The sequence below is a fragment of the Prunus mume genome, linkage group LG3 (assembly GCF_029339155.1).
Source record: "Prunus mume cultivar Tortuosa linkage group LG3, ASM2933915v1, whole genome shotgun sequence".
Lineage (NCBI taxonomy): Eukaryota > Viridiplantae > Streptophyta > Magnoliopsida > Rosales > Rosaceae > Prunus > Prunus mume.
This window is the reverse complement of record NC_142700.1, coordinates 7101358-7123745: the sequence shown is the minus strand read 5'-3', so window position 1 is coordinate 7123745 and position 22388 is coordinate 7101358. Positions and strand designations below refer to the sequence as shown.

The 22388-nt window shown below is 43.7% G+C and overlaps 1 pseudogene across 1 annotated transcript; it reads left to right on the top strand.

The window, feature by feature from the left end:
• LOC148918588 (protein ROOT HAIR DEFECTIVE 3 homolog 2-like) lies at nucleotides 1-21769 on the top strand (annotated as a pseudogene). The gene is made up of 22 exons (XR_016125629.1): nucleotides 1-540; nucleotides 617-682; nucleotides 763-865; nucleotides 1033-1103; nucleotides 1620-1683; nucleotides 1768-1833; nucleotides 1944-1991; nucleotides 2071-2133; nucleotides 2229-2285; nucleotides 2569-2727; nucleotides 2826-2894; nucleotides 2989-3080; nucleotides 4333-4411; nucleotides 18246-18412; nucleotides 18495-18619; nucleotides 18736-18998; nucleotides 19078-19174; nucleotides 19267-19437; nucleotides 19517-19621; nucleotides 20002-20096; nucleotides 20204-20300; nucleotides 20385-21769. The product of XR_016125629.1 is annotated as a protein ROOT HAIR DEFECTIVE 3 homolog 2-like (transcript).
• Nucleotides 21770-22388: the final 619 nt, after the last annotated feature.

Genomic DNA, 22388 nt, shown 5'->3' with positions numbered 1-22388 from the left:
ATCTTTTGCTTTTTCTTTTTCTTCTTTAGCCAACATGGAGACTTAGCAATGGAGTACTGTGCTTTACAAGATCAAACCAGACGAATCATAATATGTATTTCAGGGTTACAGTATGTCAATACATTTATATCACAAAACAAATAAATATAGCAAAAGTACATTATATAAAACTTTACTCTCTCTACTCTTTACTTTTTCATTTACTCCGTTTGCTCTTCAGGCAAGAAGAAGCTTTACTTACTCAGAAGAAGAAGGCTGAGTTCAAAGGCATCACAGAGTCTGGGTCGTCTTGCTCTCCAAGTATAAGTCGGCGCTTGAAAGTTGGAGCCTTGAAGGCTAGATTTGGGCTCTCAGAGTTGGAGATTTTGAGAGTATTGTATTCATGGAGGAAGATTGCTGCGCCACACAACTCATCCATGGAGATGGTGAGTTTAACTCTTCTGGGCTCGACAGGTTTGTCAAGGAAGTGAAGCTTGCTGAGTGTGGACTCTCCTATGCTGTTGTTGCTGTCGTGGGTCCTCAGAGCAGCGGTAAAAGAAAGCTTTTTTACTTTAATTAATTTAATTGATTGAGCTTGAGCAATATTGGGGTAATTAATTGCCTATGAAATCACAAGGAAGAGCACTTTATTGAACCATCTGTTCCACACTAAGTTTAGGGAGATGGATGCATACAGTGGAAGGTTAGCTTTTCAGTTGATCATGTACTCAATTTGCTTTAGAATAGGTGCTAAATATATTTATGCGTATCTATTTACTCCAGGAGCCAAACAACTAAGGGTATTTGGATAGCCAAGTGTGTTGGCATTGAGCCTTGCACGATTGCCATGGATTTGGAGGGTACTGATGGCAGGGAGAGAGGCGAGGTAATCAGCTTTCTGTTAAAATCCATTTGTTCTTTTTTGGTAGAGGATATAATCAAAGCTATATAATGCAGTTCTATTCACATTTTAAACTTCTGTAACTCTATGTAAAATGTAGTTGTTCTCAGATTTAATCGCTTCATGCTTCTCAGCAATTTGTTCTTTTCCAGGATGATACTACATTTGAGAAGCAAAGCGCCCTATTTGCCCTGGCAGTTTCAGGCGTTGTGCTGATAAATATGTAAGCTTGCTTTTTGGTTTATCTTGGAATTACCTGGCTGATTACGTACCTCACTTTGCATAGTTGATGGCCATATATGTAGTGGTTACTCTAATTTGTTAGTGGGTTGTAACTTGTTCTGGTAAGTGTTATGTCAAATGAGTAGACGTGTCTATTTAAGATTGTCACATGCATTGGTATCTCGTGTCAGTTTGTTTTAGCAGGAGAAAGTTCGTTCCAAATTGGTTTTCAGCATCTATATTCCTAGGAAAGAAGCTTCTGATATCATTTCATTCTGAGTGAGTGTTTAATTAGGACTTTGCCCTTCATGAAAACGGGGGCTATTCACATTAGGAACTTTTAATTCAGAGTCCTGAAGTTGTTTGACATTTGAAGATAACAGTATATACGTAGGCTCCTAGTGACAACCATTTACTGTCTACATGACTTCTTATCTGGAAAGTCATGTCAATACATATTTTTTGATTGTACATATACATGTAATTTAAAATTAATTGGAGATGGGATTATATATAGGTGGTGTCATGATATAGGTCGTGAGCAAGCTGAAAACAAACCTTTACTGAAAACAGTTTTTCAGGTACCATTGAACCATGTCTATATCTCTACTGTCTATTCAGCATTTAATGTCGGTTAATGGAATTCTGGTTTTGAATTTATATAGGTCATGATGCGCTTATTCAGCCCCCGTAAAACGACATTACTGTTTGTTATACTCGATAAAACAAAGGTCTGGGCATACTTTTTTAGCTTATTAACAGGATCTATCCAATTTTGTTGCCCTCGTGAAATATTTTCTTGTTCTACATTAATTTTTCCTGTTTGTGGCTGTTTTTTTAGACCCCCTTTGAATATCTGGAGCCGGTTTTGAGGGAAGATATACAGAAGGTAATTTTGTCTTCAACGTTATGTTGTTTTATACCTTAGTTTTTTTCTTCGTATCTCTCAGATATTTTAAATTCTGCAGATATGTGATGGAGTTCCGAAGCCCCAAGCCCATAAAAGTACCCCCTTCAGTGATTTCTTTAGTGTGAGATCTCTTATATCCTTCTCTACTTTCTGACAGTCTGTTCTATTTAATGTCCTCATTAGTCACAACTGATTACAACATTCTTTGACGTGAAGGTAGAAGTAGTTGCTTTGTCCAGTTATGAAGAGAAGGAGGAGAAGTTTAAGGAGGAGGTAACCCCTCTATTATCAGGAGCAATTCGTTATGTCCAAAATCATAGTGGCCATTATATTTATCTTTTTTGGGTTTCCGATTCTGGGGCGTGTTGTATCATCTACTGATTGGTTGAATATGTATATTTATAAATATGAAGAATTGCTTCATGTCCTTCGTATGAAGGGAAACATAGTCATTTGAGTTCATTCACATCAGAGGAAACATTTCTTATGTTCCTAGGTAAATTAGTTCATTGTAAATTTACTGTGATCCTTACTGGTTATGGCCTGTATCATGCAGGTTGCTCAACTGAGGCAGCGCTTTTTCCATTCTATTTCTCCAGGAGGGCTTGCTGGTGAAAGACGGAGTGTTGTCCCTGCCACAGGATTTTCCTTTAGTGCGCAATAGATTTGGAAAGTAATCAAAGAGAACAAGGACCTGGATCTTCCTGCTCACAAGGTTTCTTAGTTTCTTTTCTTCCCATTAGAAAACTATTTGTGGTCTTCACTTCTCATATGCCTCTGACATGAGCATAATACTGTAAATGATTAAATTAGGTTATGGTTGCTACTGTTCAGTGTGAAGAGATTGCCAACCAGAAATTTAATCAGTTAGTCTATGATGAGGTATGTACTCATTTATCTCCATTTTTGAGATGCTTAGCCTTCTAATATGATCTATAAGGTTTTATTGGTCATTCATTGCGTGAATATGATTTAGGATTGGTTAGCATTAGAAGAAGCTGTCCAAACTGGTCCCGTACAAGGTTTTGGTAAAAGGCTCAGCTCCATTTTAAGCACCTATCTTTCTGAGTAAGTTTCACTCTGGTTTAAATATGTTAGTTTAAAATTCCAAGGTGAACAAGGGGTTGCAACTGTTATGTTTGTGATTTTCTTTTAATTCAATGATGAAAGGAAAGGGATTTGGTGGAACATCTAATTAGGAGAAGAAACACTATGTTTCCTTTCTTTTCCCTTTAGACAGCATTTATACTCATACCACCCCTTGCTTAACTTACAAAGCATTGTTCTTCATTTGTTTCATTGTAAAAAAACAGAGACTTGGAAAACCTAATACCATTTAAGTGTTTTTACTTTTACTCTCTTAATTTAATGTTATCTTATTATTCAAAAACATGTGTTAAAATTGAATATATATTGGTGGAGAAAGATATGAGGGAAGTACATACACTGTTAGATGCTTAAGATCATTTTCTCGGGTTGTAGTATCTTCACCTGATCTGATTATATTTTCTTGTTTTCAGTCATCCCCTCTCGCTCTCTCTCTCTCTCTCTCTACAAAGTAGTCATGCCAGGCTGTTTATATTGCTGGACTTGCAACACTCTCCCAACCATATATATTAGATTGTTTGTTCTGAAGAACCAAGCTTATGTTCCTTATTTAAGAGCTCCATCTTCTGTATTTCCACCAGCTGAAAGTTAATTTTGTCAAAAAATAAAACTTCTCCTGAAATTTGTCAAAAAAGATAAAACTTCTCCTAGGTGATAGTACTTATGGCGCGATAATAAGTAAATTTTTTATTATCCTTCAACTGCTTGCAAGGAAGCAACCAAATGCTATGAGTATGATGTAAAGTTCTTAATATTTGATTGGCCAGACATTATTCTGTTGGTTATTTCACACTATAATAACAAAGCAACCATGTAGCCATACTGCTTTTCAGAGAATAATCCTTTTTGTCTGTGTAGTTTTGGGTAGTATAGCGTATCTCCATTTTGTGCTGCAAATATCAATCAGATGCTATTTGAGCCCATGTACCTGCTATTACCTTATATTTGCAGTAGTTTTACATTGTCATTGGATTGATTTATTCAAAAAATTTTGGATGCATTTTTCACATGTTACTCTGACCACTGGTTTTGGCTTGACTACTAAAACTAGCGAGTAGCGTCTCAGAGTTGAGGGATTATTAAGGTGTATATGTGTGCTTATTTTGTGGGTTTACTATGCATATATAGGAAGTTTAATTGTTGGTGTTGTATGGGCTTGTACTGTTTTTAGTACTGGCTTTATTTCTGTCTTGATCTTGCTTATGAATGACAGATATGACATGGAGGCCATCTACTTTGACGTAGGTGTAGGGAACTCAAAACGACAATTGTTGGAGTCAAAAGCATTGGATGTATGGCTACTCTCTGTCTCTCTAATTTAACAGAGGTTTTAGTTAGGTTTTCATTTTCTTAGACAATTCTTGGAAAATAGGGAAGTTATAATTAGTAGTGGTTTTTTCATTTTTAGAAGCCTCCGAATTAATTTGTGTGGGAACCAAATTAAATCATACCCTAGGTCAAATAATTCCTTCCATTTGGGGATAATTTGACCTAATTGGGAATTACTCAACCTAATTGGGAGTTACCCAATTAAATTGAGAATTACCTAATTAAGTTGGGAATTGATTTGATTCCTACCTCAATTCCCAATTAAATGAGGAGTTATTTATTAAATTAGATTTGATCTCGATACATTTATTGATGACGATTAGGATTTGATTTACTTCTAAAATCAAACCCTAATTAATCAAATCAATTTAATATGGGAGGAATAATTCCCTTCCATCTATGGAATTATTCCTCTGAAACCCTAATCTCCGAGACCATTATAAATACTTGGCTATGCACAAAGGTCAAGGTAAGTCTAAATTCCTACCAAACTCTGCAGAAATTATTTTCATAACCCAACACCACTTTCTTTCTCTCTCTGACACAAAGGCCCCGCCACTACACACGGCTCCGGCCACCCGGTTTTCCTTGAAATACCCTACCTAACTTAGGCATCGGAGGGTTGGCCAACACCCCCCGTGCAGTCCTTTTACCCCGATCTGTTTTGTAGGGAGAAAGAGAAGGAGAAGACGTAAGAATCTTAGGCTAATATTCTAGTGACTAAATTTGCTCCTGCAAATTGGTGCTTTATTGAGAGCACTAGATATTCAAAGCTTGCCCAAATCCATCTTCACACATTTTTCAAACAACCATGGTTGATACAAGACGACGAAGAGTAATGCCACCACGACGGGCCCATCTCATGCTCTGGGTGGAAACTCAATGCAACCGCGACGGTCATGGCTGCCAACGCCTTGCAACCGCCTTTTCTTTGCAGCCGCTCTTTCACCGCTGGAATTGCAGAATAGCGCCACATGACCCCGACCTATAGCCTTGCAGTCGCAACACCGACATTCTGAGCCGCTCGCATCGTCCGCCGCTGTCGGAGCACAGCGAAAACACACCACTTAACTACGGACTAGCCGCGACGTTCTACCACGGCTACTCGACGCCGTTCCCGTCTTGAGCAGAGATCCATTCTTCCTCCTCTCGCGATCACACTTGACATATGCACCTATGCACGTGGTCCAATGGAGCCCTAGCCCACATGCCGCTGGGCCCGATGCACACCATTCTACTCTGACCCGGGAATGTGGACCTTAACTCACTGTTGATCAACTCATTACGTAGGTCGATGATCAAAATAACCTGAGGCCAAGCATTTGTGCAGATCAACTTGAACTGGCCCAACCTGGACCCCATGACGAGGAGAGAGGGCACACGAGCATGCAAAGTAGCAATCGAGAGGTCCTGTGCTGGTCAAACAGGCAAACCGTAGGGAGAGAGCGAGATCGCAGGCATAAGATGCATAGCCACAGCCAGACTGAGCCTTCGAGGTTAGGTCCCAGACCAATGTGCTCGAGGCTAGGCCCACAATCCAATGTTCGTGGCTCGCTTAGGTCCACAAGAAGCTCTGAGTCCGTGAGCGGCCGCGCGCAACAAGCCGTTGAGGGATCTCGCCAAACTCAACTCTTCTCTCCCGCCTCCACGAGCAGGCAACCAACCGGATCGACTTGAAGCCGGAGAAGAAGCAGCCAATCACGCCGAGGCACCAAGACATCGCCGACCAACGACCTTCCTTCAAGCGCGCGAGGATGACGACGCCACTAGCTCGCCGAGAGTCCGGCATGCTGTGATGCCGCGGAGGGATCCTCCTAAACTCAACCTCTCTTCCGACCACGCAAGAAGGCAACCAAGGATCGACCTCGAGTTGGAGAAGAAGTTAGCCAATCACGCCGAGGCACCGAAGACGCGACCAACGACCTTCCGCAAGCGCAGGATGACGATCAACGCCACCACCCGCCAAGGCCCAACATGCGGCATGTCGCGGAGGGATCCTCCCAACTCAACCTTCCCCGCCCCATCGGGCAGGCAACCAAGGGATCGGAATTTGGGAGCCGGAGAAGAAGTTAGCCAATCACGCCAAGGCATCAAGACGCCGACCAACAACCTTCCAGAGCAGAGGATGACGACGACGCCCACCAGCCGCCCGCGACTAAGACCAATATCAGCGGCATGTTGAGAGAATCTTTACAAGCTCAACTCACCCGCTCACGAGTAGGGCACCCAAGGGGATCGACCTTGGGATCCGAGAAGAAGTTAGTTACCGCGACTCGAGGCACCAAGACGGTGCTCGAGACTCAACCCTACGAGAGCGAGGATGTCGCCGGTTAGTAAATGACCAACCTCGGAGGTCTCGACAAAGGAAGCATACGAGGAGGCCCTCAGGCAAGGAAATTGATCGAGTTGATCGCTGCCATTTATCAACAGGTGGAACGTAGCTCCTCCGTTGTTTACAACGCCATCCATCACTTCATTCAAGGGGGACTCACCTCGAGTTATTTGAGGTACTTTCAAGAGCGCCATGATCCTGCATAAGGCAACGACGCCTCTGATGTGCAAAGTGTTCGCGATGACTCTACGAGGAGTCAGATTGGTCTCCATACTCTATCACCGCTAATAGGCAACTTGTTCGCCATCATTTTCACAAAGGAGTACACCTCCTACAAGACTGCCGAAAGCATACATCCAATTGCTCAACCTACGTTAAGAAGCTTATTAGTCCCTACAAGACTACTTGAGACTTCGGTACGAGAAGGCTAACATCATAGATGCAATCACTGTTGCATACTCGGCCTTTCAAGAAGGGCTTGCCAACCGAGCACGAGCTATACCGGAGTTGGCCATAACTCAAGTCAATCCCAGCGTATGTCTCACGACGGCAAAGTCAGAACACCCGACTTCAAATTTGTCCCATGTTTAATTTATTTATGGAATTAAGAATTACCCGTGGATAGGGTATTTTAGTCATTTTCTTACCCAGAAGGAATTTGGGAATTCGCTGTACCGCTATGTAGAGCACGGTGAGATGAGTCCGTAGACACGAGTGGCCTGAACTGGAGTTGTAACTAGAGAGATATGATCAAAGAAGCTCGGGCAGCATAATTGAAATATTTGGAAAATGGATTTTGGTTAAAAGACGGAATTGCCCCCTGCTACTCTCTCTCTCTCCCCGCGCCTTCTCCTCCGCTGGTTCATGACAGAATGGAGGCCACAACGCTTTGGCCGCCGTATCTCGCCCGCCACTAAAGTCGACGGGCCAGACTAAATGACCAAGGCCAGGCCCCTCTTCCTACCTAACTGGTCTCGCCACCGCCATGGTTTTCACTGAAAACGAGGAGAAAGCGCTTTGCTGACAGTAAATCTCACGCTTGTTTCTGCTGTCCGCCGCCATTTTTGGCAATCAAGGTATGGAAATTCATCCCTTCTGCATGATCTAGCTGATGGTTGGGTAGGATTTCATAAATTTTGAGGCTAAGTAGCTCGATCTACGGATTGAAATTCACCAGTTTTGCGATCGCGATTCCGGCCACTTCCGGTCAATTTTTGGGGTATGCCCAAGAACAAAAGTGACTCCAAATTAGGTGTATTACCGGTGGGAGTCTGGTCGCCGATTTGAGGATTTCGGCGATGCGATATCGCGACACCCACGCGCACGGCCGGGCGGCGGTGGCGGCGCGTACCGCGTCGTAGCCGAGGGGCATTTTTGTCCCATTGTGATCCTTCGGATGTCACGAGCCAGGTGAGGCGCCTTGGATCTCAATCTGGATACCATAGAGTTCGAACTGATATCGGATATCGCGTATTTTTCGGTTCGCTAGGTTTGGACCGCTGGATGGTCCTGAAATTATAATATGTCGATCTAGGTATTACCGTGATCGTAGGACCGACGGATCATAAATGGAGTCCCTGATACTCAAAAAGCCAACCCTAGGGTTATGATTTAGTGACCGTCCGATCGTGCGATCGTGAGCGATCCGACCGTCCGATCTGGACCAAACTTGCAGGACATGTGTCCTAGAGCCTGTAGAACCTATAGGAACTTTCTTGATTGAATTTGAGGTCGTGACCCCGGCCCGCTTTGACCAAGTTTGGGTAGTTTGACCCTGGGTTGACCGCTAGGCTTTTGTTGTAGTTCTATCATCCCAGGAAGGTTAGAATGACCTTAGTGATAGGTCTTGAACGTTGTCGAGCTAAATGGATTTTGTGGGTTTAGGATAATTGATGAAATTAAATGGGGGAGTTTATGGAATGCTTTATTTGTTGAGGTTTGTATAAGAGTAGAAATTATATTTTATATATTAAATTGTGTGGATGTTTAAAAGTAAATAGCGTATTGAATGTTAGCTTATTACATACGCACTACTCCCACGACTTCCATATTGTAGATCATGTTGAGGGTCAGGAGAATGTAGCCGCCCAGTAGAGGTCGCACGCTCTTTGGATTAGCGCAGTTGATGCACTTCTACACGTACGGCGGTGCCTCCACGATGAGAGATGTGATTATGATGGTGAGAATGTAGCTGTGCCTGTATCGTGAGAATGGCTGTGCCCGCAGAGGTCGCACGCGCCTTTGGATTAGCCGGGCGCAGTTGATGCATTATACGGCGCCGGTGCGGCCCCGACGTATGAGGGAGATGTGATTGTGTCGGTGAGAATGTAGCCGTGCCGTGGTCGTGAGAATGTAGCCGTGCCCGCAGGAGGTCGCACGCGCCTTTGGATTAGCTGGCGAAGGCACTCTATACGCGGCAAAAAAAGCGCCCCGACGCATGAGGGAGATGTGATTGTGTGATGGTGGTGAGAATGTAGGTGCCAGGGCTGGTGAGAATGTAGCTGTGCCCAGCAGTGTGAGGTCGCACGCGTCGGATTAGGGCGCAGTTGATTGCACTCCATATGGACCGTGCGCCCCGACGATGAGGGGATGTGATTGTATGGTCGGTGAGAATGTAGCTGCTGTATCGTGAGAATGTAGCGCCCGGGCAGAGTCGCCGTGCGCCTTTGGATTAGCCACAGTTGACAGATCCCACGTGGCGGCAAGGCAAGTCCCACGATGAGGAGATGTGATTATGTGATGGCTGGTGAGAATGTAGCCGTGCCGGCTATCGTGAGAATGCAGCCGTGCCCGGGCAGGAGAGGTCCACGCCTTTGGATTAGCGGCGCAGCGATTGGGCATGCTCTCCCATACGTGGCCGGCGTCGTCCCGGACGATGAGGGGAGATGTGATTGTGTTTGATGGGTTGTGATAGATAAATATTAGAATGTATGTATTTGTATGGTTGTAATGGTTTATTTGATATTAGGAGCCAGGATAGATACGAAAGAGCTACGTGTGGCTTGATCCCTTAGTAGGGTACGTAGGCAGCCTGAAGTTACTAGGTGCAGCCACAGTTGTTATATGCATGTTTGATGCATTAAGTTATTTTAAGAACTTTGTGGGCTTGCTAGAATCATTTGAAGGCCGGAGGCCATTTATGTAAATTGCATGAGATTGTATTGCATGTCGCTGCTGGTTATAAATGTGTTTATGTGTGTGGAAATTTTGGGAAATGTTCAATTTATTGGAGTTCACAATTTCGCAGAGGTCTCGTGCCTAATCCTCTCCGTAAACGAGGACTTAGATTTAAGGAGGAACCCGGCATGGGGTGATGCCTGGGCTCCGCAGGTTCGCGCAGTCTTCGCCTTCTCCTGGGGAAATTCGGGACGGGTCCTCGTCAAAAGCGCTACGCACTTTGGGACGCATGATCGATCGCAAAGAAAGCTAGCAAGCGTTGACCACCCGACGAAGCAGGCAAGCCAAAAGAGCAACAAGTTCGAGCAAAAAGCCCGAGATAAACGCAGATCGCGGCCCCAAGAGGGAAGGCCAGAAAAGGGACCTTTACTGAGTTCACTATCCCAATCCACCAGATCCTAGCTCAGGTGAAGGAGAAGCTGGTAAGGAGACCACCACCCATGAAGGGAGACCCTCTGAGACACCAAGAATACCGTACATTCCATGGGAGCACGGCCATTACATCAACAATCGCAATGCCAAAAAGGCACCTTGAGAGCTGGTCGAGAGGGCCATTGCATGCAGTTCTGCAAAGAAGGTTGTCCAAAGAGACGAGGATCGTGATGCAGCTGCCAAGGAACCTCCCCAAAAGGTCATTCGAATCAACACCATTCTAGCCGACTCTCAAGAGTCCGGGCTGACCACCAAGAAGCGCAAGAGAAAGATCGCTCAGACAACTTATGTCTCCCAAGTCACAACGGGAGTACCAGCCATTGTTGATACAACCATCATCGGCTTCTAGAATAAGGACTTGATCGGGCTTGACCTGCCACATAATGATGCCCTAGTCATCTGCATCCAAATTGAACAAGCTGTGATCGAGCGTTCATAGATGAGGCGCCAAATGCAACATCCGCAACTATCTATTATCCAATGTGATGGAGTTCGAGCCCAAGATTAGCAAACTCGCGATTGCTACCGCCAATGGGGCCACATCAATCATCATGATCGATCGACCAATGTCCACTCACCCCAAGTGGTCCGCCCGCGCAAACCTTCATAGTCATCGACTTAGGTTTCCTACAACGGAATCTTGGCCGACCTGATCAAGAAGATCGAGGCCATCACATCGCTTACATCGAAGATTCTATCCCATCCCTAGGGCATCGCGTATCAACAAAGCGACTGCCATGGCAGGAGATGCGCAGCCTAAGGGCTCAAGAAGAGCAACACCGCAGCTCACACCAAGAATGCAGCCGCCAACGGGGTAGAAGCGCTTATTAGACAAGCAACCCGAAGGGAAAGAAGTTGCCTCACAATAGCAGCGGCGAACCGGATCAAGGTGAGGGAATCCGCCGTAAGACTCCCATGAAAAGGGTTGAAGCCCGAGGATGACGCTGAGTTAGTACTTCGATCCTCGCCACCGCATAAAGAGGCTAGATTGGCTAGCCGTAATCCAAACAAGAAGGATCGAGACGAGAATCCGCCGAAGGCTCCTTGAAGAAGGTTGAAAGCCCGAGGAAGACGCTGAGTTAGTACCTCCCGATCCCGATCACCGAGAAGGAGGCGCAGATCGGCTAGCACCAAAATACAAACAAGAAAGATCGAGATGAGGGAATCGCCAAGGCTCCCTTAAAGAAGGTTGGAAGCCCGAGGAAGACGCTGAGTTAGTACCTCGATCCTCACCAGCCGCATGACAAGAGTGCAGACGGCTCGCGCTTAAGCCTAGACGAGAAGATGGAGTCGACCATCTTCCTCCGAACAACAAAGACATGTTCGCGTGGTTACCATCTCGACATGTCCGCATCGACTAAACATCATCCGCCACCGCTCCATGTCAACCCCGCTAGCAAGCCCGCTGCGTAAGAGATGCAACTTTGCTCCGAGCGGTCGCGATCATTGAAGCCGAGATTGACAAGCTCCTAGCTACGGTTTCATTGAAGAGGTCTCTTACTCGAATGATCGCCAATGTTGTTCGTGGTGAAACAAGAAAAGGAAAATGGAGAGTATGCACGATTACATCGACCTCAACAAAGCATGCCCTAAAGACAACTTCCCATTGCCGAATTGACCACCATGGATTCAACTTCCGCAACCAAAGCCATGGATGCTTACTCCAAATTATAATCAAATTATGATGTACAATGATGACAGCATAAGACCTCTTTCATCATCGAAAGAGGGACCCATCACAAGGTCATGCCCTTTGGGTCAAGAACAAGCAACCTACCAAAGGCTCGTTAATAAAATTTTCAAGGAGCAGATAAGTAACCATGGAGGTGTACGGACGATATGTCGTTAAAGCCTCTATGGGCGTAGACCACCTCAAAACCTTACTGCTGCCACCGCTCGCCAATGTCGCATGAAGTGAATCCAAGTAAATGCACGCTCGTGTATCGCCTAGCCGGTTCCTCGGCTACTTAGTGACGAATGAGGTATTGAGGCACACCCGCGCCAAATCAAAGCCATTCTCGAGATGAAGTCGCCTTCCACAGTGAAGGAAATACAAAGCCTCGATAGGCGAGCAATGCCAATGATTCCTCTCAAAATCTACCGACAAGTGCAGACCATTCTTCAAAGCTTTGAAGGAAGGATAAAAAGACAAATGGGACGAAGAGGCGGTAGTTTTCCGTAATCTAAAGACCTACCTTACTTCACCTCCAGCCTCAAAGCCGCTTCTCGTGAAGACTTGTTCGTGGTACCTAGTTGTCCAACTCACCACACCAGCTTCTCATCCGAGAAGAACTTAGCCCAACATCCGATATTCTACACGCCAAAAGCTCTCCTCGATGCAGACTCACACCAAATTGGAGAAGCTCATTTTGGCCCTTGTGGTTTCAAGAGAAAGCTACAACCTTATTACTAAGCTCACCGAGTCATCACATGACCGACTTTCCTTTGAAATCAATCCTCCACAGCTCGATGCTTCTCAGCGATGACTCATGAAGTGGGCTATAGAACTAAGCCAATACGACCTCCTTTACCGGCCAAGATTGCATTAAAAGCTCAAGCTTTAGCAGACTTTGTTGCAAAATTCACACCATCACCAAGAAGAGAAGTTGGTCACAAAAAGAAGGAAATTTCGAGAGCATACAAGACCTCCACCAACTCACCAACCTAGAGACATGTGGCAGCGATTCGCCAGACGAGCGCCGAACCGTAAAGGAGCCGAGCAGGCATCATCATCATTACCCCAGATGGAACCCTGCTAGAGCAAGCTATCACGCTTGGCTTCCCGGCTTCAAACAATGAGGTAGAGTACGAGGCATTGCTCGCTGGCTTGCGCTTGGCAAAGGAGCTATCAATCAAAAAGTTGGTCATCTACTCAGATTTCCAGCTGATCACAAGTCAAGCCTCAAGAGAATACATGGTGAAGCACCCGAGGATGATCTTGTACCTTGATAAAGTCCAAGAGTTGTTGAAGGCGTTTCCCACCTTTACCATCCAGCAAGTGCCCTAAGCAAAGAATGCACACGCAGATGCACTGCAAGCTTAGGATCGGCACTGGATACCCAGGTTCAGACGCTTCATCCCGGTCGAGCACCTCGACCAGCCTAGCATAGAAGAGGCAGAGCAGCTGACCTAATGCAGATCGATGAGGATCCTAGCTGGCAAGACCCCATCATTGACTATCTAGTGAATGAAAACCTGCCCGAGGACAAGTCCGAGGTCGAAAAATCAAGCTGTAAAGGGCGCAAGATACTACATGAAAAGCGACATGCTTATCCGCAGATCATACTCCGGGCCTCATCTCACTTGCATCAAGTACCCGCAAACGCTCGAGGTTCTCTGCAAGATACACGATGGCGAATGTGGAAATCACGCTGGAGGCGATCGCTTGCTCGAAGACTCTCAGCATCGGTTATTTCTTGCCTACCATGCGCCAAGACTCCACAGAGTATGCTCGAAGATGTGATCGATGTCAACGCTACAAGCCGGTCCCTGGCTCCCGCTTAGGAATACCATCCGCAAAACAATCCATGGCCATTCATGCAGTGGGCCATTGATCGTTGCCACTGATTACTTCACCAAATGGATCGAGGCCGAGGCTTTATCTTCTACCAAGGAGGCTGATGTTGAATGGTTCATCTGAAGGACATTATTTGCAAATTCGGTTGCCAGCAATCGATAGTCACCGACAATGGTACATAGTTCAGTGCACACCGCATTCTTCTCAAAGTATGGCATCAAATAGCACCTGTCAACACCCCGATACCCGCAAGGCAATGGCCAAGCAGCGAGGCATCCAACAAGATAGTGCTGGACTGCCTAAAGAAAAGACTGAAGGCGCAGAAGGAAAATAGGTCGACGAGCTGCCAGGAGTCCTATGGGCTTATCGCACGACCAAAAGGAGATCGACCGAGAGACACCTTTTCCCTGCCTATGGGATGTAGCAATCATTCCCCCACACGTCACAGCCTTCCATGAGCATTGAGGTGGGCGGTCTCGACCAAAACCGCAAGCATATGAAAGTCAACCTTGATCTCGCCAAGAAGAACGAAAATGCCATTGTTGAGTTGTCGCTACCAAGAGATTTGACGCCCTACTAGAATAGAAAGCCAAGATCGCAATTTCCAGCTGAGACCTTGTGCTTAGAAAAACTTTCATTACAAAGCACCAAGGCAAGGGTCAAAGAAGATGAAGCCAAATCAAGGCCTTACGTGGTCACCGATCTAGGCAGAGGAAGTTACACCCTTGATACTCTAGAAGGAAAAGAAATTTCGAGACAATGGAATGCCCACCACCTTCGGAGATACTATCCATGAAACTTTCGCTTACCAGCTTGGCCCCTAGCAGTGATTTAGCCTCCCATTTCTATTAAAGGCGAACTACTTTTGATGTTACCTTCGTTGTTAATTTCCTTTATTCAATAAAGCGATGTATTCACACCAACATCAATACAAGAGCAAGCTTTTCAATGAAGTACTTTTTTTAGCATTATGTCTTACTTAACATACACATGCCCGCAGTAAGCCCCATCTCCATTGCAGTATAAACCGCCTACTAAGCACAAACTCAATGGAATCTTTTTCGAGCGCTGTGTCCTTGACATACGCTCGCATGCGACAAGCCTCATCTCCATTGTAAACAAAGTCGCTTCACGAAGCACAAACTCAATGGAGTCTTTTGAGCATTGTGTCCTTGACATACGCTCACAGGTGACAAGTCTCATCTCCATTGTAGACAAGCTGCTCCACGGCACGAACTCAATGGAGTCTTTTTCGAGCATTGTGTCCCGACATACGCCGCAGCGACAAGCCTTATCTCCATTGCATAAACCGCCCACGGCACTAACTCAATGGAGTCTTTTTCGAGTATTGTGTCCCCGACATACGCCGCAGTGACAAGTCTCATCTCCATTGTAGACAAACTGCCCACGGCACTAACTCAATGGAGTCTTTTTCGAGCATTGTGTCCCCGACATACGCCGCAGTGACAAGCCTCATCTCCATTGCGCATAATGTCGCTCCACTAAGCACGAACTCAATGGAGTCTTTTTCACATTGTGTCCCGACATACGCCGGCAGTGACAAGCCTCATCTCCATTGCATAAGTCGCCCACAAGCACCGAACTCAATAGAGTCTTTTTAGTATTATGTCCCCGATATATGCTCGCAGCGACAAGCCTCACCTCCACCGAAGACAAGCTACCTCGAGTACAAACTTCATGGAGTCTTTCTGCCGCCATGTCCCCGACATACGCACACAAAGCGATTTAGCCTTACCTCTATTGTAGGCAAGCTACTTCACGAGTACAAACTCAATGGAGTTTCTTTCAAGTGCTGTATCTCGAATATACACTTACAAGATACAATGAGAATTGAAGTTTGAAAGACAACTGCAAATTCCATAACAAAGCGGCCGACAAGCACCATCTATTCAACGGCCTCACCTGCCTGCTCTTTCGCATCTAACCTAGCCTTATCAGCCACGCCACCTTGGGAGTTGTCTTCCTCCATTGCAGCTTCATCTCGCTATCCGCTTCAACCGCTTTCGCACCCATAACATTGCTCTGCCCACTTTGAGCAAGGGGCAGGTTAGGATAGAGCTGCTTACCGTCTTCATGTTCGAGAAGGCAACAAGGAGAATCACTATTCCTCCAATCCAAGTATCCCAACTTGTACACATTACCAACAATCTCATGCTTGGATGCCTTCATGGCTTCAACATGAGTGTCGAACTTGACCAGCGGAGCTATCACCAACTGGATCGGCAGTTCATGTAACTTAAGGACTCTTTGCTCGAGCAGACGACTCTTTAGCTTTCGGCCTTAACTTGCAACATTGAGTTAACTCCGCGCTTAACTGTTCAAGGCTTTGCGGATGAGTCGTGATTGCTAGATGATGTACAGCCTTCTCTGATTTGATCCCAGGATCGGCACAAGCAACTCATGCTTCTCAACAGCCTCCTCACAGGGGTAGATCATGGGTTTTAGGCGATCGGCGGATACCGAGCAGATATCCCGGATCTTCTGCATGCCATTGATCTTCTTACTATTCGCTACGACGAGGCGCTGATCCTAGCAGGATGAAGAAGCAACTCCCATAGGGACATTCTTAGCGCACGAGACCCTTACTAAGACTTGCTCGTGGAAGAATGAGGAAGCTTGGTCGAGGACTTCTTCCGCTCAACTGGCAGATCATCTAGGTCCGAGCCATGCAGCTCCCATCTTTCAACATCTTCGGCTGGGGGCAAGCCACTAGCCTCCTTCCGATGTTCACTCAAAGAACCAGAATCCACGGAACCTGGCAAGGATGTTCAAAGCTTGATGAACATTGGTCGTGGGGCCGAGATCGAGCTTCTTGTGGATGTCATTTTCTACAAGCATGAGACAGAAGTCAGTCAAACACACAATAAAGAATTCCATGGCAACTGCAGCAGTGATCAAAGGGATGCAACTTACCATCACAGTAGGTGAGAGGAATGAGCGGACCGTCGCCAACCTCCCTACCCGTCTGCCGCTGACTTCCAACATGTCCGTACTCCACACATGATCGCCTTGACTCATCTGTTCCTAGTTCGTGACACAAAAAGAAGAAGGATTGAAGCGTTTGGATCAACCACAAATAAGCCGACCCAAATCGCCACTGCTCCAAAGCAGTCGGCTTGCCTCCACCCGATTCACCGGACAGCCAAGTCAAAGACTAGTTGGCAAGTCAAAGCCTCCTCCATTCAAGCCCAAATCCAAGGAGGAAGCCCGATTCTGGTGGACAGCCAACAAACAATTCCACATCCCCTACATGCCACCACGTGCACATGCAAAAACTGGGGGCATTTGTGGGAACCGAATTAAATCATACCCTAGGTCAAATAATTCCTTCCATTTGGGGATTATTTAACCTAATTGGGAATTACTCAACCTAATTGGGAGTTACTCAATTTAATTGGGAGTTACCCAATTAAATTGAGAATTACCTAATTAAGTTGGGAATTGATTTGATTCCTACCCCAATTCCCAATTAAATGAGGAGTTATCTAATTAAATTAGGATTTGATCTGATACCTACCATGATTAGGGATTTGATTTACCCTAATAAATCAAATTCCTAATTAATCAAATCAATTCCAAATATGGGAGGAATAATTCCCTTCCATTTATGGAATTATTCCTCTGAAACCCTAATCTCCAACACCATTATAAATACTTGGCTACGCACAAAGGTCAAGGTAAGTCTAAATTCCTACCGAAACTCTGCAGAAATTATTTCTCACAAACCCTAGCCACCACTTTCTTTCTCTCTCTGACACAAGGCTCCGGCCACCCGGTTTTCCTTGAAATACCCTACCTAACTTAGGCATCGGAGGGCCCTTGGCCAACACCCCCCGGGTGTGGTCCTTTTACCCCGATATGTTTTGCAGGGAGAAAGAGAAGTGGAGAAGACGAAGGAATCTTAGGCGAATATTCTAGTGGGACGAAATTTGCTCCCACAATTTGTATACCACATTACTGTTGACCCCAATCTCAAAATGAAGGGCATGATAATGAAGTTTATTGGCAACATAAATTTCCTCCTTCTGGTAGTCCTGTCAAATAATTATGTTTAAAATAAGCTGCCAAACATCATTACTGAAGCTCGACTCCATCTAATTACATACGAGAAGTTTAAAGTGACTATAGAGCTTGCTTTTAATGTAATACTCAAACAGTAACATTGCCCGATCTTTAGAGTTCAGATTCTCTTCAAACCCAGACTAATTAATGTGCAGGATGGATTTCGTATCGTCAGTTTTGAGAATTCATAGCGGCTACTGATTCCAATTATCATGCTTATTTTAGCTTAAATCTTGTTTTCCTATGAATTTTCCAGTTTGTTTACCCTGCATACACGACCATACTGGGACACCTGCGTTCTAAAGCACTTAAAGATTTTAAAGTGAGGCTGGAGCAATCGTTAAAACAAAGGAGGAGAATTTGCTTCATCTGTTTGCACCTCTAATCAGTCTTCCATGCTTGAGTTTGACAAAGGATGTGCCGGTAATAGAATTTGTGCAGGTAATTAATATGCTTGTCAACCAAAAAAATCATTTTTTATTACTTATCTTTTATGCTCTTTCAAATGCTGCCATACAACAAGCTGATTGGGATGCTTCGAGAGTCAGGGAAAAACTTAAACGTGATATAGATGCTCATGCATCATCCGTTCGTAGTGCAAAGTTGTCAGAACTGAATATCAATCATGAGGTAGTTTTCTAATAATGGAGTAAAGTCTTGGTTATACGCCGGATGATACTTTTAAAGTTATGCTCATATTATTTGTTATTCAAAATACTCAATGCAAATACCCTTTAATTTTGCAGAAACAACTTTCTGCATCTTTAACTGGACCTGTAGAGGCACTACTTGAAACTGGTGGAAAAGACACATGGACTTCAACAAGAAAACTCCTTAATCATGAAACTGAAGTTGCAGTATCAGAGTTCTCAGCCGCAGTTGCTGGTTTTGAGTTGGACAAAGATACATCTACCAAAATGATGCAAAATTTAAGGGATTATGCAAGAAATGTGGTTGAGAAAAAAGCACGAGAAGAGGCTGCAAACATTGTGATCCACATGAAGGATCGGTAGAGAACTAATCAACAAATTTTCTCCTTTGTTTCATTGTCAGTTTGGTTGCTTATCACCTTTGTTAACATTTCTCAGGTTCTCGACAGTCTTCAATTATGACAGTGATTCAATGCCTAGGGTTTGGACTGAGAAAGAAGACATTAGAAGTATTACCAAGGATGCCCGCTCCTCGGTAATCATTGGGAACTTTTATGGAAGTATAGTTTATCTGTCTATTTACGTTAAAGTGATATATTATTGTATTTTATGATCTCTTTCTTGCAGTCTCTAAAGCTTTTGTCGATCATGGCTGCCATCCGCTTGGAGGAGAAGCCAGATAATATTGAAAAACTTCTCTTTTCTTCTTTGATGGATGGAACTGTTACTGTTTCATCTTCGCAAGATAGGAGAATAGCAGCTTCTACATATCCTCTTGCCTCAAGCACTTGGGAAGAGGTACACCATTTAGTGCGTTTTGGTTTATCTGTATAATGTTTGTATGATCAAACTGGTTACTTATTTAACTTTGAACCAGGTTTCATCAAAGGATACTTTAATTACTCCAGTACAGTGCAAGTCGTTGTGGAGACAGTTCAAGGCAGAGACTGAGTATAGTGTCACTCAAGCTATTTCAGCCCAGGTATATTTTTAGTTGCTTTTATCTTCACTTAACTTCAGTAGTTTAATTGTTCGTATTATCATTTAAACGGTGTTGCATGAAGAATAAATGGAATTTTTTTTTCATGAAATGTTTTGCAAAATTTTGAATTAGGAAGATCTGGATATTGGAGTATGCTCTTGCTAAAGTAATGAGGCAACTAGTAGTAGGAACTTGGAATTAGGATATGCGCATTGTCTTCAGATGACATTTCTTTGTTCTTATTTATCCTAATTCAAAACGTTGTATGTATGAAGTTCCAGAACATATGGAAATCCTAATCTTGACTTTTTAACGTCGTAGGCATGCTCAATCTAATCATGCAATTTTATTTTTGCTGCTGTTTGTTTTTGTATTTTCAGGAGGCTCACAAGCAGAGTAACAACTGGTGGCCTCCTCTATGGTCTATTATGGTGATGATTGGTCTTGGTTTTAACGAACTTGTGCTCCTTATAAAGTAAGTTTATTAAGAGTACTAGGTTCTCCACATTTGTTAATTGTTTGGATGTCCCTAAAGTCTGTCCCATCTGTTAATCACGTGGCTTTTCTCTTCAAATGAATCAGGAACCCTCTCTACCTCATGGTTCTATTTGTTGCATTTTTAATTTCAACGGCCTTATGGGTACAGATGGACATTGCAAGAGAGTTCCAACAAGGCATCGTGAGTATAAAATTGAGTTTTACTGTAATTTTCCTTATTTTAATCAGGGTTCTAATTTTAGTTTCCTTTGTTTGGTGTTAGCAGCTGTCAGGAATACTATCTATCGCATCGAGGTTTCTTCCAATTGTTATGGATCTTTTAAGAAAACTTGCAGAAAAAGCTCAGGATAATCCAGCACCTGAAGCACCTCTGCCAAAAACAATATCAAGCTCAATTCCTGAGTCATCTGTGTCATCTAATATCTCTTCATTCGATGGTTACGTCGAATACTCAAGCCCTCCCTTGAGACAAAGGCGACCTACAAACGTTCAAGAAGTCGAACCGTCGTGATGTATATGCTCTATGTTGTCTGTACCGTGTGTATCATATTAGAATTACAACGCTGTCGTGGAGTTTTCTTTCTTTTTTATTTTATTTCTTGTTCGCAGTTGATGAAATAAATGGGGGCTTGCTGAAATACCATTATAACAGTTGGCCAAAAGAAAGCAGCAGCTCTTCATGAGTGGTGATGAAAATAGTGTTGCCAGTTGCACGTGTTAGAATTTCTTTTGGCAATTCCAGTGTATAGAGAGAGAGACTCTCATGCAACAAGGATATTACTATTTTGCTATCCCGTTACAAGCAAGAAGCCAATTGATTCCTTCCCCAGTTGCTCTGAATCTGATGTTGGATTGGCTGGACGGAGAGAGGCAGTAATAATTGCAATCTGACTTTTTCTTGTTTTGGCCAAAATGAGTACTTTCATTCAAGTCGAGGCTGCCAACCCTCTGAATAGCACAAGCCAGGATGAGCGAAACAAGGAAATAATTGCAGTTTGACATTAAGCGGGAACTAGCTAGTCAGCTCCGCTCCACCACCACCTACTACGTACGTCATATATGGTCGTCAACATGATGAAATCCATAACAGGAAAGAGCACTTTATTGAACCATCTCTTCCACACTAACTTGAGGGAGACGGATGCATCCGACGGAAGGTTAGTTCATTTTCTGTTTGCATTTTGCTTCTTAATTTGTCTTCTTGGCACAGCATATCTGATGTTTTTGGAATGTATGCATAGTTGCTTTTTCTTTTTGTTACATTATTAAAAGAAATTGAGCCATGATACTACTCCTAAATTTCTAATACTCGCTTTTTTTTTTTACTACTAAAAAAAATTAGGGAATTTAGTTTAGGTTAGAAAAAAAATTTTGAAATTTGAAGATATAATAACCATATTTTATTTTCTGAGTGTAATCACATGTCATGTTTGATTAGTTTCAAGTCACAACCCTACCCTTCGTTTGGATGAAGGAATTGAAAATTACAAAAAATTCTAAAATGACGGAATTTAGATTTCCATTGTTTGAATTTCTGGCAATTGAATATTTCAGTGTGTGGATTTATGTACATGGAATTTTGTAAATGACACTATGAAAATTGTGAAATGACGCCTATTTTTGTGGAAATTAAACTCAGGAATTTGATGCCTCAGTTTCCACGATTTTTTACGCATGTCATTTTATAAATTCCACGCTTAAAAGTTGGGAATTGAAGAGGAGAAATTGACAATTCCCAACTTTTAACTAAATTCTGAGTTATTTTATCTCATCCAAACGGAGGGTAAGTTTCAACTTCGACCTAAAACTTAAAAAAAGTAATAATTTAATTGATTTCTATAATTGAAAACATGTTCATTCAGAGTACCCAATTGCAGACCAATTTTGAATAAAGTTACCTAGAACTAGAAAGAAGTTCGAGTTTTTTTTTCTTTGTTGTTACAGGGCAAGTCCTTTCGGTTTGGTAAAGACCATTTAGCCAGGTTACACAACACATGGTTGCAGTTCAAGTTGGGTTTCTTGTAAATCTAGCTTAGAAGCCAAGTAGACCTGGTAAACGAGGAATCAAACTATAGCATCATATTCATCTCAATGGACTTTTTTCTTCTTCTTTTTTTTCTTTTTTTGGTGTGGAAAATTAGTGATAAAATTGATGAGAGGAAGAGTTACAACAGGTCGGCAAGCAAGGCATCCTGAATAAAATCAGGAGGCTGCTCCCAAAAACAAGCATTCTGAATAGAAAGCACAAAACGAGGCAAAGAATGTACTA